Source organism: Protopterus annectens, chromosome 2.part1 (genome assembly GCF_019279795.1).
Source record: "Protopterus annectens isolate FY-2018-M chromosome 2.part1, PAN1.0, whole genome shotgun sequence".
In the NCBI taxonomy this organism is placed as follows: Eukaryota; Metazoa; Chordata; order Ceratodontiformes; family Protopteridae; genus Protopterus; species Protopterus annectens.
This window is the reverse complement of record NC_056729.1, coordinates 401,132,200-401,151,439: the sequence shown is the minus strand read 5'-3', so window position 1 is coordinate 401,151,439 and position 19,240 is coordinate 401,132,200.

The window sequence follows — 19,240 nt, the reverse complement described above, 5'->3', positions numbered from 1 at the left end:
AGAAGAACTCAAGCCAACATATGAGCATAGACAACCATCAAGTCAGAACCAATACAGAAATATAAAAGAAACTGCAACATGAAGACATACCAAAAGCTTTACAACTATATCTACTTATATAATTATTTCCTAACATTTCTTGAAAAATTAAAAAAGAACTTGTATTTAAATTAAAATAGAAATAAACAATAAACACAAACTGAAAGTGTGGACTATTTTATCTCACAAAAAGTGGAAGAATACAAAGGAAAGCAAATAAAAACCTAAATAACAACAAAACAAAGATAATACAAAACAAACTAACACCATTGTATAATAGCCATAACCCATAGCTGGGTGTGGGTAATGCTGGAATTACCCACTGTTGGCTTTGTTTGGTCACTCGGGCTTCACCCTTGTGACCAAACCACACCAACTGTGGGCAAATCCGGCATTACCCACACCCAGCCATGGGTTATTGCTATAAGGATTAATGACTTCTATCCTAAATATCTTCTCATAGCCTTTTGTTGGTTATTATATGCTGCTGAGATCATAATGGAGAAAGCTTTTAATTTTAATGTTATCCTGCACTAGTTTTATTGTATGACACTCATCTAGAAGGACAGAAGAAAAATTTTCATTCATTGGCATATACTAAACAGTATAGTTTGTAATTGTTTTATAACATTATATACAGAAGCATTATAATCACATTTAAAAAATCCATCTTGATCCAAGCACCACACCATAATACTTCCTACCAAGTTGTCTTCCTTATGCAGCAACGCGGACATTTAACAAATGTAGCAACTTCAGGTTCCAGAGCACTTACGTTTCTGACTGGCTCTTTCTCTTCTCAAAGTAGGAGGGAAATTATTTCAGTGAGGTGAAACAGTACAAGATTAAATGATGGCCTATGTCACATGAACTATATCAGTTTCATGCAGTTATGTAGCAAACAACATTTAAAAGCATTTCCGATAAAAACATACCCACCTTTATAAAGCACACGGTGGTGGTGCTGCGGTAGTGTTGTCGCCTCACAATAAGATGTTGTCCTGTTCGATTCTCAGCTAGGGCGTCTTCTGTGTGGAGACATGCATGAGTGGGAATACCTTCATTGAAGGTTGTGCATCAGAGCTGGCAACTTGGCACGTAAAAATCTACTGCCAATCATTAGCGGACCGGAGTTCCGCTGTGGCGACCCCTAACCGGGAAAAACCAAAAGACACAACAACTAGCCACTTTGTGGTGCTCCTGTCAATATAGATGGGGGGGTCTGGTCTCCATGGCTGAAAAACAAGCATTCTTCAAGGTGCATCAGCACCCCTTTACTGCATTACTGTGGCACAAATGTATGTCATTTGAAGGAAACCAAAACCTACATAAACAGACAAGATATTATTTCTGTGTGGAAATTGCCTACTGAAACCCCCATTTTGGGGGAAAAAGCCATATACACCCCACTTCCTTACATATACTGAGTCTGCAGTCACACAGGCATGGATAAAGGGAGAATAAACAACCTTCAAGTATCGATCAGTTTCTACACCCTTTGTACAGAACCTTACTGCAGCAATGAGTGAAGAAAACAGTATGTGTACATCAAAGTCATGGCAGATTGCACCAGTCCAACACACTTAATAATACATCTATATAAACAACTTTTTCTATATTTGTGTATTTATAGTTTTTGCATTCAACATTTCTGGTTAATTTCTTATAGCATGATGCCCTGTGCAACTGAAAAAAGGAATAAATACATGCCAGAAGTAGTTTATGATCATTACATATTTTTTCCTAGGACAACTGCAGAAAGGCAAAATCAGCAAGCAATCCATTTTTGCTGAGGCTCCATCTACGACAAGGCATTTCTTTTCTGCATCTGCTTATTTCATGTCTTTCAGCATGTCATACTAAAGTTACACATGGAGTGCTTTTTACCTAAGTCCTCTTGATGTAACACCATTCATATTGCAACCACTCAGGTCTTTGTCTGCACAGTTAACTCCTAAATTAAATCAGGGAAAAGAAAGAGCTGAGAACATAGTACATTTTTAACCCAGAAATGTCATCACATCCTCATCAGAAATCTATTGCCATATGGGCATCTGCCTCACTCAGATCATTGAATGGACATACTACAGTGTCAAATGAGAGACAAACATTCAGTAGTTCAGTAACTGCATTACGAAAGGCCCAAATCTGAATTTTGTAAGGGATCTCAGTCAACTCTTCACATGTTTGACAACCCCAGTTAGTAGGAGTAGCCAGACTACTTGGCATCAGCAAAGCAAGACATATCCATCCATCCTCTACCTCTTTTTCCCATTTTTGGACATGGGGTCATGGTGTCAGTTCAACAGTGACAAACATCTCAAGCAAAGGTTTACACCACCAGGTGGCTAGCCCCACTGTGGTAAACACTTAAAGCAGTAGTGGAGAAGTAATAATGTTACATGAAAATACAAATTACACTCATCATACTTTTATAAAGAAAAGTGGAAAGAACGGTTTCTTTGGTGGAATAGAAGGACAGCAGAAGAAAGGGGTCTTAATATTAAATTAAAAAATGTATAGGAATAAAGACTGATGAACAAATAAAGGACAAGCAGGTAATATTTATTTATTTATTTTATTTTACATTTGTTTACCCTGAAAGTCTGATGGGACACAGGTCCTTTTTCAGCAGAGGCCCGGGGAGAAAAGCTCCAAGTGCAGCAAATTAGAGTTAACAAATATGCAAAAAAGATACAGATTATTAATTACAGACATGACAGGAGTTGACATACAAACAGGCATTTAGGCATTACCACATTGATAGCAAGTAACAAATACATAATGCATTTGATAGAAAATAACAGATATATAATAGTGGAAAATACAATTATTTAGCTAGAAGGATTCACATTATAGTTCATGCTATTTTCAAGGACAATAATTTGCAAGGAGACTAAGGGAGTGGTGAGAGGTTGTTGGCAGGGTGTAAGAATTACAGTGGCTACAGAATATATCCTATTGAAAGCAGTAAAACAAGATAAAGATAATATATTTGTTAGGAAATGCCACTAGGCCTACCACTGTAAATGACTTCAGTACAGCTTCTACTCTAGGTTTTAGGACTTCTGAGCAGTGCCCTGGATAGCCATATGATCTAAACTGGAAGTGATATACTGGGTGCAACATCTTAAAATGCTGTTGAATGTTCTCTGGATTATGGCTGGGACTTCCAACAACCCATTGTTTGCATTTTGTAATGCAAAATCTCACCAGCTATGTAAAAAACTATTTATTTTGTCTTGTTCCATCAGGTTGACCTGCCAGCATTATTCATATAAAATCCAGGATAATGTGTCTTCAGTAACCTTTCTATTAATTCATACATGCCAGACATTGTGCAAACATCAAATGTCGATATTTCATTGTCATCTTTCCATTAATCAATACTAAATCAGTATGTGCCCACTGGTTATGTCACTAGAACAAACTGGTTGCAGCGTTCACTTTGGATTTCTCCAATATCTCTCTCTCTCTCTCTCTTTATATATATATATATATATATATATATATATATATATATATATATATATATATATTGGCTGAATGAGAATAATTCAAGCAGATTATTGTGGAAATAGAATATAGTTGATTAGCCATTTATAGCATTTGAGTAGTTATAATGCATAATAGAATTCAAAAATTTCTAGCTTGATGGAGTGCAGAATATACTGGGAGGGAGAATGGATAGAAAATGAAACAAGATAATTGAATGTAGTATTGTGAGATAGAGTGCTGGTCCTATATCTTTTTTAAAGAGGGGTGAGGAATTAATAGTGGGGGGGTGTTTTAGGTGGGAGCATGTGAAGGGCATTCCCATTTGGAGGACAGATGGGAGAGTAGCATGGATTTGAAGTTGTTGTGGTTTGGTATGTTGCGTAGAGGTGGGGAGAGAGTTCCACAGTTTGGCTATGGTGTAAGATAGTAGTAGTTGGCCAGGTGGATGTGAGGGTTTGTGCACTTGTAGGAGGTTTTGGCTTTTGGATCTCAGGGAGTGGCTGGGTGTGTAAGGTATTAGAGATCTGGCGAGAGAAGGGCATTCTGTAGGTTTGAAGATGAGTTTGTCAGCTGTTGCAAGTTGTAGGTATATTATAGGTGGTTGGGGAGTTCTAGCCAGTTGAGGGTGTGTAGGGAGTGGCAGTGATGGGATGAGTTCTTAGAACTGGTTGACAATTTGCAGATTTTGTAGTAGCAGGCTTCGAGTTTGGAACAAAGGCCAAGTTGTAGGTTGGAGAATAGGGGAGCACCATACAAGAGAGAGGGAAGAAGGAAGGCAGATGTGAGGGTTTGTTGAGAGGAGGGGGTGAGGTAGCAGTTGTGTCTGTAGAGTAGACCGATTTTCTGATGGGTTTTCTTGATTGCGGAGTAGATGGCTGAGTTGATATATATATATATATATATATATATATATATATATATATATATATATATATATATATATATATATATATATAATTTTTTTTTTTAATTCTTGACATGTTCTGTTACTTCTTAATGACAGTCTTTCTTCTGTTCTTGAAGGTCATATAAGACTAAATTTTATTTACTTTGGTGAGTATGTTATGAGTGATTGTAACTGAGCTACCAGAAAGCAACCTGATTTATCAATGTAAATGTTCTTACATATAATTATAATGGACTGATTAAGCTTCTGCAACCTTTGCTTCATGTTCTGGTTCAAAATGTCTTAAGAAAACTGAACACTTGAGTGGTTACTAATGCCTGTTTTTCCATGTTTATAATGCATACATGTGGTAAATCTTCCAAGGCTGTATACCATTTGATTTCTGGTCCATGTCTGTTATCTCTTCTTCTTTTTCCATTTTCACATACAAGACTCTGCATGGTTGTGAAAAGAGTGATCACTACTGTAGGAATGAAGACAACATTCTTTCTACAGCATAAAATGCATTCACTTGAGCAATCATGTTATAGCAGCTTTTATTGATTTGTGAATCACACTTAAACTATCAACCAGTAAAATCAATGTTTCAATTTACGCCCCTTAAGGGCGGGTTTTATGCAAATACTAGTATTAATGCCTGGATATCTGTCTGCTTGTAGCCTCTATATCCATTTCAATTCAGCTTGTTCAACCTTGTTGTTCACATCCCCACCTCTAAAATTCTCCCTAAGGTGTTGTAATGCTCTAAATGAAAATGTATGCCCTGCATTCTCTCTTTGAATTTCTGTATAGTTTTCCCTACATAAAAACAGGTGCAGGCATCACAAGTTAACAAGTAGACCGCATTTGACGTTTAGAAATCCACATAACATCCAGGTTTAAAAATAAAGTTAAAACTTGGATGTTCAAACATCTGTTGCTTGGAGATGACACCACAGGATTTACACCTACGGCATGGATATGTACCTAATCTCATGCTTACATTAGCCTGTGCACCATGCCAATTACAAAGTAAGTCCCTTAAGTTATTGCATCTCTTATAGCTGAATCTAGGTATATAGCCTATAATGGCAGCTGTTCTGTGGTCAGTTGTTAAAATTTGCCAATTCCTATGTACAATATTGCATATTTGCATCACATCATTTGTATATTTGGTAAAAAATCTCAAACTTCATTGGGCCTTTGTTCTATTAATCTGATCTTGGGTAGCTCCATCCTTTTGTCCACCAGAATAATAGGCTTTAGCTTTATTCACCCTATCAAGTTCCACCTCACTGCTGATATTATAAACTAATCTCTTATCATAACCTTTATCTAGGAATTGAGTGGTTAGTGACCCCATCTGCTGCACATAATTATCTTCTCTCATACATAGTCTAGACATGTGCATAAACTGACTTTTAACAATATTAGGGAAAATATGTCAGGGTGCATACTAGCTTGGGAAAGCAGATTATTCCTCCAACATGACTTTCTGTATAATTCTGTATTCAAAATACCTAGTGGCCCTTTCTTCAGACAAACATCCAGGAAACTAATCTTAGTACAAGATACTGTCAAGGTAAATCTTAAAAAGTCCATAGTTATCTCTAAGTGACCTACAAATTGTTGTAATATCTCTTCATCACCATCTCATAAAAGAAAGACATTGTCTATAAAATGTCTATAGAATTTTACACGTGCATAATACCTATTATTCTAAAATACAAAATTATCCTCCCAAAAATGCATTACTAAATTAGCAGTAGAATTAGAACATGGGGTGCACATTGCAACACCCCATTTCTGTAGATAAATGTCATTATGAAAAGTAAGAACATTCTCTAGAATTAACTCCAGTAGTAGACAAATAAGCAAAATGATATCCTGATTATATACACTACTAATACATAATGTCTCTGTAATGGCTTTTAGGCTAAAACCATTGGGTATGGTAGCGAACAAATTCTTAACATCCAATGTCACTAGTAGCCATTGAGAAGTCTCACATGTTTTTTCCATAAATTCAAATAGATCCCCAAGGAATTGTTTACTATGCTTCAAAACTGTAGGAATCTTAGATAAGACTCCCTTCAGTCTATCTTCCACAAACATAGATAAAGGTTCCATGATCCACCCTGCTCCTGTTACAATAGGTCACATGGGTAGAGTCACAGAATCCTTATGAATCTTAGGTAAACCTTTAATAACTGGCAAAGTTGGATGCTCAACATTTAAAAAAATGATACAATTGTTCGTCAATAACCCTAGTCATCAGTAGGCCATATAACATCTCACGTACGTGTTTAATTATTCTATTCACAGCCAATCTGTCAACCTTATCATGTGTTCACATCATCTATAAAACATTGCATGGAGTTAAAATAATCCCTGGATCTCATAATAACAACAGCCTCACCCTTATCCGCAGGTTTACTACATATAGACCTATTGTTACTTAAAGATGACAAGACCCTACATTGTTACAGAGTTAAATTCTAAAAACCTCTCTTATGTGGGCCATACAGTGACTGGATAATATCATTTTCACAAACACGAACAAAAGTTTCAATATGCTGCAGCAATTGTGGATTAAAAGTACTTGGTTTCTTAAGGGAAACATCCCTTCAGATTTATTGTCACCAAACAATAACTTCAGAGCAATGTTACAAGCAAAAAGCCATAAATCTAATAGTACCTCACTGACACTAGCTGAAGCGACTGGTATGTAACATAGGCCCTTGTTCAGGACTTCATATTCATGACTGTTCAATGTATATTTTGAAAGACTGATGACCAAATAATTTACCTGTATAGCATCTCCACTCATATTTTTCAGTCCATCCATCTTAACATCACTCCCTGTTGTATCCATCAGGCAGCTAGTTCTCTCACATCTTCCTGCTCTCCGTGGAGTATTCTGGACAGTACTTCCTCTTCAGATGCCCTCTGCTGATAGAGGGTGCCATAGACCTCACTTTGGTCTTGAATGGAAGAGGAAAAGAACCCAAACTATACAATGGATTATTAGGTCTCACTCCTTCATGCTCATAACTGAAAGCTTCTTGATTCAGTGGTGGTGTTTGTTCATTAAGGCATGCCACAATCCCCTCATGGTCATTAACACCAGTCTGCTGCTTTTTCTCTCCCAAATCACCATGAGAAGCTGTAGTAATAGTCTGTGAACAAGAAACTGTATCTAAGGGGAGGGTCACTCACTCTGGTGTCACGTATCACTTGTCTTGTCCATACAAAGATATGTTCTTGTTGGAAACCTTTATAATCACATTACAATTTCTTTTGTTTAATCTGTTGAAGTTTTAATTCATATGCCACAATGTTATTAAAGACAGTATCAAAAGTTTGTATATGCTGTTCACCTTTGTATTTCTGTAGCAGTTCATTAAACATCTTCTTGACCTTACACATAAGATCGTCTTCAATAGGCTTGAAATAAATAAGCATTAAATTTATATATTTAAAAGTCAGGCCAAGATTAAGTTGTTGCCATTTTGCCAAGAGCTGTGGATGTGTATTGCCATATGCGGGCATACATAGTACCCGCATACCTTTCGGTATAACCTTAAAATGCCTACAAATGGAGGCATTGCCAATACAATCTTTTCAGCTTAAAGAGATCTTGTTCCAACTCTCTGATTTTCACAAGAAAAGTGCTGTAATCCAAAGGATTCTCGGAGGCCTGACTCTCAGCTTTCTCCAATGGAACTTCTAGCAACAAATTAGATGGTAAATGAGTCAGTCTTTTCCACTTCTGCGACATGTTGACAACCGGGGAATTGTAATCCAACTGGATAAAGGTACCGTCAGCCATGTAATGCTGTTGGCCTAACAATAGCTTAGTAGCACAACAAAATAAATGGCCCATCAGCAAATCAAAGCCAATGCTGGACAAATAGCATAAAAGCAAAAAGAAAAAGAAAACCAGCAAGACTACCACAGCTGTTAGCATAAACTAAAACTACTTTAATGAAATATCATATAAAACAAGGATAAGCACTTTCACATATTCAGCTTCCTGAGGTCCATACATCTGAACTAATATCAGCTTTTAAAGCCACATCATTAATCACACTTAAACTATCAACCAGTAAATTCAACGTTTCAATTTATGCCCCTTAAAGGTGGGTTTTAAGCAAATACTAGTACAAACACCTGGATGTCTGTCGACTTGTAGCCTCAATATCCATTTCAGTTCAGCTTGTTCAACCTTGTTGTTCACATCCTCACCCCTAAAATTCTCCATAAGGTGTTGTAACGCTCTAAATTTAAATTTATGCCCTGCATATTCAATCCCTAGATAAAGCTTATGATGAGAGATTTTAAAAGTTGATGTTTTAGTTCAAATGTATGGATTTGAGGATGTTGAATATGCAAAAGCACTTATCCTTGTTTTATATGATATTTTGTTAAAGTAGTTTTAGTTTATGCCAACAGCTGTGGTAACCTTGATGGTTTTCTTTTTCTTTTCACTTTGGAGTAACTAGCATAACTGTTTTACAGCTCCAGACTTAAATTGTGACCTTTGATTAACCAGGGTTTCTTTGGGTGTCCCAACCCTACCAAATGTAGGCATTCATTCTTTTGCTATACCTATTCTAGATGCCACAGAGAAAGGTATGCATTATGGGTAATGGGTGATATAGGCTGATACTCACAGAAATGCACTGCATTTCTGCAGAAGGCTTACACAGCTCGATGACACTGCATGGCAGCAAAGGGAATAATTAAATATCCAAACAAAGTCAGTCAGTGCTTTTGTTCAGCCAGCACCTCATCAGGGTAGATTAAGGAACAGCATGGCAACTATGGAAGTGGAAATGTCTCTTTAGTGCGCCCACCACACAGAGCTGCAAGACACAATCCATAGAGGTGTGCACCATGCAGTATGGATTTCACAAGAACCACAAATGTGAATTCATAGGCCACTACCTCTCAAAAATAAAAAAAATCCAGGTGGTAGTTAGGACAGACATGCAAGCATATCCTTCACCAGAATGGCACAGAGTAAATGTCTGCAGATGTGGATACCTGTTAGATGTATAAAAGGGCAAGAAAGGATTATAAGAAGTAGGAAAAGGGGAAGGCAGAAAGCAGAGTGACACTTAGGAGGACAACATATAGGAGTCTACCACATGGTGGAAAGGCAGACAAGCACTTTCTGATGACAGGGACTCCATTTTTGCTTGAAGAAGACAAAGAAGGGAAGGAGGTGGATGGAGTGTGCAAGGGTAAAAAGAGTAGGAAAGGGCTTGGGACAGTGTGCAGAGCAGACAGTCTAACACAGAACAGCACAATCTAATGTAAGTAGATATATACATGATAGTATGGAAAAACATAGGATAACCGGAGATGCAGACAGTTGGGGAAGGGAAGTGATGGACAACACATATGGTGTGAGGGTTAACACAAGAGGGAAGAGGCACCATATGTCTGAGGATGGGATGGGTGGTATGGTTTCCAACTTATGTTTCCATGATGTATTCCTTGGTCAAGTTAGAAATATCAGGATAAAACTAAGGTTCTAGCAAACAGGTAAGTAACTAGTAACAACATGATAGCATAACAGAAATGATGTTAACACTTAAGCATGTCACACCCAACTGACAATAGTTTATAAACTGCAAGGTATTATAAAAGTGATTCTTTCTTAAAAGAGCATACCATATATTAGTCTCAAAAATACAATGGATATTTTACGTATACACAATATTTACAAGCTATGGAAGATTGTTTTCCACTTGCATCACATCTACCTTCTTTAACAGGAAAAATCTCATGTTTTTTAAATTGCAAAGTGTGATGATGTACAATCAGTGTATCATGCATATAACACTCTGGGCTGATCCTGCAAAAGCATGTAAACATTACATGTGGACAAAACAGTTATTCACAGAAAAGTATGAAATATAATGTCAGCAGTTACGTAGTTGTCCCAATGACTCTGGCACAATTCATAGATTAGTACTAAGCTAACTGCCCTTGTGAGCCATTTTAAGCCTAGCCAATTATCCCTTGTGAGATTCAAACACTGCAGCTTGTGCTTGCAAGGCATGCACCTTAACCATTAGGCCACCCTCTCTCAATATTGAACATTTTTCAGTGTATGAATTGTTTTTTCCACTTTTCATCATTCAAGGCCCATTCAAACTGAAGTTAGAAATGGACTAGAAATCTGCAAAAGGTAAACTTTGAAACAAAGTGCTATAGCACTCATTAGAAGTGCTACAGCCATTATGTAGCAAAGAACCAATGGGATCAGGAACAGGAGCAGTGATAGTTTATTGTTTCACTTGGCCTGTACTCGGTCTATTACTCTGATTACTTGAACTTAGGCTTTTACCCTGACTCAGATGTTTATTTGCGATAGATCTGCTGTCAGCAGAAGCATAGCTTGGGTGACATGAATGGGGCAGCTGGTTAGGTGCAAGGTATAAGAGCCTCGAGTGGCATATTCCCAGTGGGCAATAGTGCAGTACCTGCTTTCATTTCTGTAACGGCATTTCTAAATGCTGGTGCAGAAATTCTGATAATGTATTTGCTGTGAGGACTGAATTACGTGCTTCAGTAATTCTTGTGTGGTGTAAGTTGTAACGAGTAGTTTGCTACAGCTTTAAAAGTAGAAGCCTGTTTTTTCCTCAACTCAACTTAGAGTTGAGGGACACAGAGGAGCAGGCACTCTTGAGGTGAGTGCTGGAGTGATGAGGAGCACCAGATTGGAAAAAGGACGTATTTTTGCTTCTTAACTTACAAAAATGTACAGTTGATGGGCACCAGACTGCAGAGCAGCACTAGATGAGCTAGCTATGGCTCTGACTGAACATAGACAAACTGGTTTGCTAGACAATGATCTGGTTATTCTTGACTCACATTGACTCTTATGCTTTTCTGCATCACTGCATCAGGAACCAAAAGAATATGTCATTTGTTCCATCAAACTATGGTACCATCTTTAGTTAATACCGTGTAGTAAAATGTTTCAGTGGTTTCCTGCCCATGATAACTCTTGTGTGTTCCACTTTTTCTCCCTCTTTTACTTCAAGAGGATGGGTTGATCTGCTTGCAGGACAAGCAGTGGATGTGCAGAATAACATCAATCATAAACGTTTTTGTATGGCTTTTTGATTATTTTGATCATTATTTTTGACTGTGTGGTGCGGAATAACTTTAGGCTCACGTTCTGACTCTGTCATTGACTTCTCAGCTTGTATTTGTCTTCCTAATAGAGGAGTTGCCACTCTTTGTAAATCAGATACAACATTAATGTATCTGTTTTTTTCCCTTAGTTTTATATCTTGAATTAAGCTTGTGCATGGAATTATTTTTGATTTTAGTGAAATTATGGCCACACACAAATACAGAGAAAAGCCTTCTGTTTAGTCATTTATAGTAAAACATTTTCATGTCTATTGCATACATCAATGCTAAATTTACCTTCTTCATGATTTGCACACTGTCCTGTCTTGGAATGTCTTGTATATTATCACAAATGTTCGTAATGATGTTGCTGAGTGAATGCTTTAGTAATCCAGAGAAACTGTTGACAAATAATATTTTTGATAAAGTGGTGGGGTCATTGTTGGTTGAATGCAAGTATTTGTAAGTGTAACAAGGTATTATGTAGAGCTTAGAAACAACCTTACCTATTGGTACTCAGCAAAGAATGACATTAACATAGCTATGACTATGTGCATTGTCATTCATTGAAAACCTTAACCCTTCTTTATTGCTATTCATCTATTCAAAAATGCATTAACTGGTTGGTTGTACCATCCAAATAAAAATAAAGTTATCAATATAGACAAAACAATGACTGTGGGACAATAAAAGGCTTCTTACATGCTCCAACCCACTCCATATCAAAGCACTGACACCACCTCCTATCTCATATACTTTGGTAACTGATTAGATCAGTATCTCAACTTCCACATGCCTTCATCTTTAATCCTTTTCAACAAAGCCAGTGTTTTTTCAAAATACATTTTAAACAAATTCAACAGGAGACCCTTTTCAATCCAAGGGTTGGATTGCCATGGTGATGACCCCTTGCTAATGGTTACCTTAAGTCCAAGGTTGAGTCTTCTTCCTCTACCTCATGCAATAACTGGTTTAATGGTGGTCAGAGGAGTGCACACTGCAACATCCTTTTTCAGAAGTAAATGTCAACCTGAAATATAAAACAAACTACAAACTAGTAAAAAACACAGGAATAAAAAATTCCTGACACTCAGTGATGATGAAAACCTTTCCCAATAGAGTAACCAAAGTGCCAGAAAGAAGTCAGCCTTGCATTTACAGGAGTATTATTGTCCAATTTAATAACTGAATTTGTGACCTAGATTTAATTTGCCTGTAAAACAGAACTTTGTAGTTTAGAAAGTATGAATGAAATTGACAAATGTTCTACCTACTGCAAGGAAGAGCCATTGCAGAGTGTTGGTAATGCACAGGAGAGATAGACAGGAGATTCATAAACAAAAACACTTATCTGTCACTCTTCAGTCAATAAATCATAAACAGAAACACTTAAATGTCACTCCCAAATCAGTAAATCATAAACAGAAACATTTATCTGACACTCTTCAGTCAATAAATTATGAACAGAAACACTTATCTGACACTCCTCAGTCAATAAACCATAAACAGAAACAGGGATCTGATATTCCTTGGTCAATAAAGCATAAACAGAAGCACTTACCCAATACTCTTCTGTCAATAATTCATAAAAAGAAACAATTATATGATACTCCTCGGTCAATAAAATCATAAACAGAAATACTTATCTGAGACTCCTTGGTCAATAAATCATAAACAGAAACATTTATCTGACACTCCAGTAAATAAGTCAAACAGAAACACTTATCTGACACACCCCAGTCAATAAATCATAAAAAGAAACATTTATCTGATACTCATTAGTCAATAAATCATAAACAGAAACACTTATTGACACTCCTCAGTCAATAAATCATAAACAGAATGAAATCATACATTGAACACAAGCCTAGTATGTAGCTCATGTCTACATGTTGCATGTTGACCTTCTCCAGGTGGTTTGTGAATGATATGGTAGTGCTGATAAAATATCCCACAGAGCAAGGAGATGGAGTGGTGTGCAGCATAGACAGACTGTGTGCCACAGACACCACAGGGCACCACTGCCCAAGGGGAAGTAAGCACTGTACAGCACATCACTTGCGCAGGCTGGCCACCCACACACAGTGAAGAGCAACAGACACTCATACACAGAATAACAACAATACAGGGTGAACAGCATGTGAAGGCTCTGCATACTGATATGTAGCAGGCACAGGCTCACTAAACAAAGCCTAGGACAACCACTTTGTAGACTACTCAGCATATGTGAGCTGTGGACCACAAGTGCACTAAGTATACATGTAGGGAATAACTGCAATGATAGCACTTAAAGCGCCATGCCACAAACCTAAAGTGGTATAGAGTACCTTGCAAAAGAAAAATATATTGCCACATAATCAGAACTTTCAGACTTGCAGAACTCAGGGAAATAGCACTTATATTAGAGGGTTGCAGCTATCAGAGAGCATATAATAGCTGAGAATCCCATAGTGATATGTTATATGTGCTATATCAGGTATTTTGCATGTGCTACTACAATTTACTTTGCACACGAATTGGGATGACAAAATATCTGGTGGAATGGCTGGTAGTATGATGTATAGACACATGCACAAATGTTCAAACACACATATGCATAGATCACATTTTTATCTGGTGGAATGGCTGGTAGTATGATGTATAGACACATGCACAAATGTTCAAACACACATATGCATAGATCACATTTTGTGTGTGGGAGGGTATGTGCACATGTGTGTGTGTGTGGGGAAAGTGCACATGTGTGTGTGTGTGTGTGTGTGTGTGTGTGTGTGTGTGTGTGTGTGTGTGTGTGTGTATGTGTGTGGGCAAATGCACATGTGTGCATGGTTATCTCTGTGTGTGTGTGTGTGTGTGTGTGTGTGTGCATGTATGTGTGTGGGCAAATGCACATGTGTGTATGGTTATCTGTGTGTGTGTGTGTGTGTGTGTGTGTGTGTGTGTGTGTGTGTGTGTGTGTGTGTGTGTGTGTGTGTGTATGCATGTGTGTGGGCAAATGCACATGTGCATGGTTATCTGTGTGTGTGTGTGTGTGTGTGTGTGTGTGTGTGTGTGTGTGTGTGTGTGTGTGTGTGTGTGTGTGTGTGTGTGTGTGTGTGTGTGTGTGTGTGTGTGTGTGTGTGTGTGTGTGTGTGTGTGTGTGTGTGTGTGTATATATATATACAAGTGTGCATGTGCATGGATATTTGTGTGTGTCTGTGTGCCTTGTGGTATGCTTGTACCCTCAACAAGATTAGTTATTTACCTTACACCTGTCCAGTGCTATGATCAAATCCAGCTCCCTACCAATTTTAAACAAAATAAAGCAAGTATAAGAAAAAAAAGAATGCAACTAAATTAAGTAACAATGGGAATAACAAGTTGTCCTGAATGTACAGGGTCAGAAGCATGGGGTCATACTTGAAAAATAAAAGAAGCAATTTTTTTTAAATAAAATATCTTTGAATTGCTATTTAATATTTTTTTTATTACCTAAGTCTCCAGTAAAAGTGCATTATGTTCATATACATGCAAACTAGTAGTAGCTTCCTTAATTCTTATTCACAAGCTTGGTTTATTATGGTAGCTTTTAGTAATTTTGAAATAGTGATGCTTGCTCAACAGAACAACCTAGTAAACCTTATCAAATTTCAGTACCAGTACATTATGGTTTTCAAGTACTTGTTTATTTATTTAACATTTGGTGACCAGAAAAGTCCAACTAGGACAAAGCCTACTTTCAGCAGAGGCCCTGGGAGAAAAGCTTCAGATGCATGTCTTTGGAATGTGGGAGGAAACCCATGTGAACACAGGGAGGACATGCAAACTCCACACAGAAGGCACCCCAGCCGAGAATCGAACTGGAGAACCTCTTGCTATAAGGTGACAGTACTAACTACTGCACTACTGCGCCACCAATTATTTCACAGGTAATCTTTTTGAAAGTTCTCCTTTGGTGTACAGACCAGCAACATGTATTTGTGGCCAGCATAAGTGCAACTTCACAATCATTGACCCAAACACCTGTAAAAGCAAACGTTGTTGAAAAAGGACATAAGGCTTCTTTAAATTATTTGGTAACAACTTTAGAATTATTGAATGATGTGTTATGATCAATGCCATCTGGTTTATGAAAGAGAGAAACAAATGTTTCCAGTAGATCCAGCTCAGGATTCTGTGTTTGCAAACAAATCCTGGCTATGGATAATGATTTCAGATTTTCATTTTTAGATCAACAATTCTTTCTTCCTGCTTTCCTAAGTTATAATGAACAAAGGTTAAGCCATTTGACAGACGTTTCAAACATGAATCAGGAAATTTAAAACGTATAATATCTATGACTTCTGATAAGTTTAATTTCTTTTTTTTTTCTCAAATGATTTTTATTTTGATGAAATAACACAATAATTTAATACATTCATAACATTCAATAACTATGTACAGTATTTACATTCAGCCTGACAAAAAGGATTCAGTTAAAAACATTTGTAGTTAAATAATAAGTTAATATATAAACTATGATAGTTAGGAAGAGTTTGGTTCCATCTGTAGGATATCAATCAAATTCAAAACTTTCCTCCACGGACTATTAACCAATGGCTTAGGAAAAGTTCTTAACTCTTTAGTTCTTTTCTCCATTAGTATGCATTTCTTCAGTGATGATAGGAATTCCTCCATTGTGGGTGCTACATTAGAGTTCCATCTTCTAGTTATACATTTTCTGGCTATTGCTAACATTATCCACAACAAATACAGGTCATCTTTCTTCATATTATTACTATTAACAACATTCAATAAGATTAAAGACTTTGTCAAAACAAATATATCAGTATAGATAGCCTGAAGAAATTTGTTAATCCCATTCCAATATGGTTTAATATCAGTACAGTCATGAAAAATATGAGACCAGTCAGCATTAGTGGACAGATGACATCTCCAACATAACTTGCTGTTTGAAGAGTTCATTTTTGAGAGTTTCTCAGGTGTCAGAAAGGATCTCTGTAGAAATTTCCAATGAAAATATCCTCCAGAATTGTGAATAAGAAGTTAGTTTAACTGAAAATAAAATGTTTGTTTTATCTTCCATTGATAATTATACTTGAAACCCTTTAGTTAGGTATTGCCAGTAAGAATCTTTAGGAACTGTCTTATAGACAATTAAAGTGTTATATACATATAATTCATTCTTAACATTGATATTATTATGACAGGATAGCTGGATTCAAACACAGTTAGTTTCCTTTATTTTCACAATAAAAACGGAGATGGAAGAACTAAGGTTTAGCGCTTTCATCTAGATAACTAGACTTCTTCAGAACGTAATAAATAGAATCACTCACAGTTATATACATAAAAAAGCCCACCTTTTACATCAATTATTCAATTGTATATGTCATTATTTACAAAATTTAAGGTTACATGTCAGTAGGCTAGTATATTTGTCTTAGGCTGACAGCTTCAGACAATATAAGAAATGGTTTGACAGAAGATCTAGCAGCATTATTTTTCTGCATTTTTTTGCATTATTTCTTGGAATATACACACATGACATTTAATGTATATTACACTTTCTAACAGGATATATAGAATATCATGTTTATAGATATATGTTTGATGTAAGAACTGACTAAATTTACAATTTATAAGTAGTATCTCAGTCTTTGGTGACAAATAGATATAGTCTATTAAAACTTTATTAAAATGACTGTAGGTTTCCTAGTTTTTAGCTTTTAAGTATTTTAGCCATGTGTTTTTAACAATTGAGATATACAATTGTAATATTTCAAAAAAACCTCCTCTTCCTTTAAATTTTGTTTGAATCCAGCTATCCTGTCATTTTGACTTGCTTCGTGCTTGCTATTGGAGTTTTACTGTTGCAATACAGGATTTTTCCTTGGTTATTGATATTATTATATAGAATTCCAAAAATCCAGTTTATAAATTTTGATATGGTTTTGAAGGATGAGTTATGTATTACTCTACACAGATCCTTAGTGTATGCTGTGACACTCTGAAGAACCAACCAGTCATTAGGGGATACGCCATAGGTTGACAATATACTTTGTGTGTTCAAAGCTTGCTGGTTTTCAATACATTGCAACCAACAAAATAGGTTACTCTTTTCCCATAAACCAAAAATCTCTCTATGTGTTTTATTAAGGAAATCCTTTGTAATAGTAAATGGTATTAAAAATCTATGCCACAGTTTTATATCTAGATTTGTGTTAATGTATTTTCTAAACACATCAAAAATATTGTTTATTAGTGTTAGTTTAGTTAATTTTGTTGTACTATACTGTAAATTTAAACTTAAACAGTGCCCTATCTTGTTATCTTTGTCAGTTACCAAAGCATTTTTGAAAATTATTTTCATTCATTAGTATAATGGAGTGTAACTGTTTCCATCTGGATGAGTATCTAGGATTTATCCAGTTCATCACTATTTTAAATATAGATGCCTTTATATAAGTTTCAATCTCAGGGAATTTTAGCCCCCCCTTGTTACCATTTTCTGATATGATGAGAATATGCCACTCTATTTCTTTTAGGGTACCATAGTAATTTCATCAGAGTTGAAGTGATTTCTTTAAGGATTTTCTTTCCTGGTAGAAGTATAAGGGCTTGTGCTATATATAATATTTTAGGTAACAAAACCATTTTTACCAGTTGTAACCTATAATCAAATGTTATAAACAAATTATTCCATTTGCTTATTAATGTCTTGATTAAGTCTATGACTTTAGCATAGTTAAGCTGTAAGGTTTCCTCTATATTCTTTCCTAGGACTATTCGTAAATAGTCTAGAGTTGAAACTTGGTTTCCCGTAATATGATTAACTGGAACCTGTATGTTCTTTTTTATTTAATAATAAATATTTTGATTTAGATTTGTTGAAGGAGAGTCCTGACATTTTTTAGAAATTTGTTATTACTATATCTACTTCACCTAACACTTCCTTAGAGTTGGGTAAAGTAAGTAAGACATCATCAGCAAACATCATTATTTTATATATATATATATTGGTCATATATATTTATACCGCTTATCTTTGGGTTATTAAGTATTAAAATGGCAAGTATTCCTATGGCCAGAGCAAATAGGATAGGGGACATGGGACATCCTTGTCTAGAACCGCTAGTGATTTGGATTGCTTTGGAAGTAAAGGGACTTAATATGACATATGCTAGATTATTTTCATAGGTTTTCATTATCATTGTTATAAAAAAGGGGGGGGAAATCAAATTACAGTAAGACTTTAAATAAATAACCCCAATTTAAGGAGTCAAAGGCTTTTGACTATCTAGACTTATTATCAATGCTTCATAGTTTCCTCTATTGAGGTAATCTATCAGTGTTAATATTCTTTTAATATGATCCTGTGTATGCCTGTTATGTATGAAACCAGTTTGGTCTTCATTTATTATTTTAGATATGGGTATTTTCAATCTATTGACCATAATTGCCATAAATAGTTTATAATCATTATTCAGCAAAGAAATAGGTCTATATGAGTTGCAATGATTAAGGTCCTTATTCTCTTTTAATACAGGGGAAATTAGAGAATATCTCCAAGAAGGTTTCATTTCTTAATTGCCTCTGTGAAGTTTTCTTTGCCAGCAAAAGTATTTGGATATATTTTCTTGAGGAAAAATTTCTTCTTTTTTTGCCTATCATTCTTGTTCT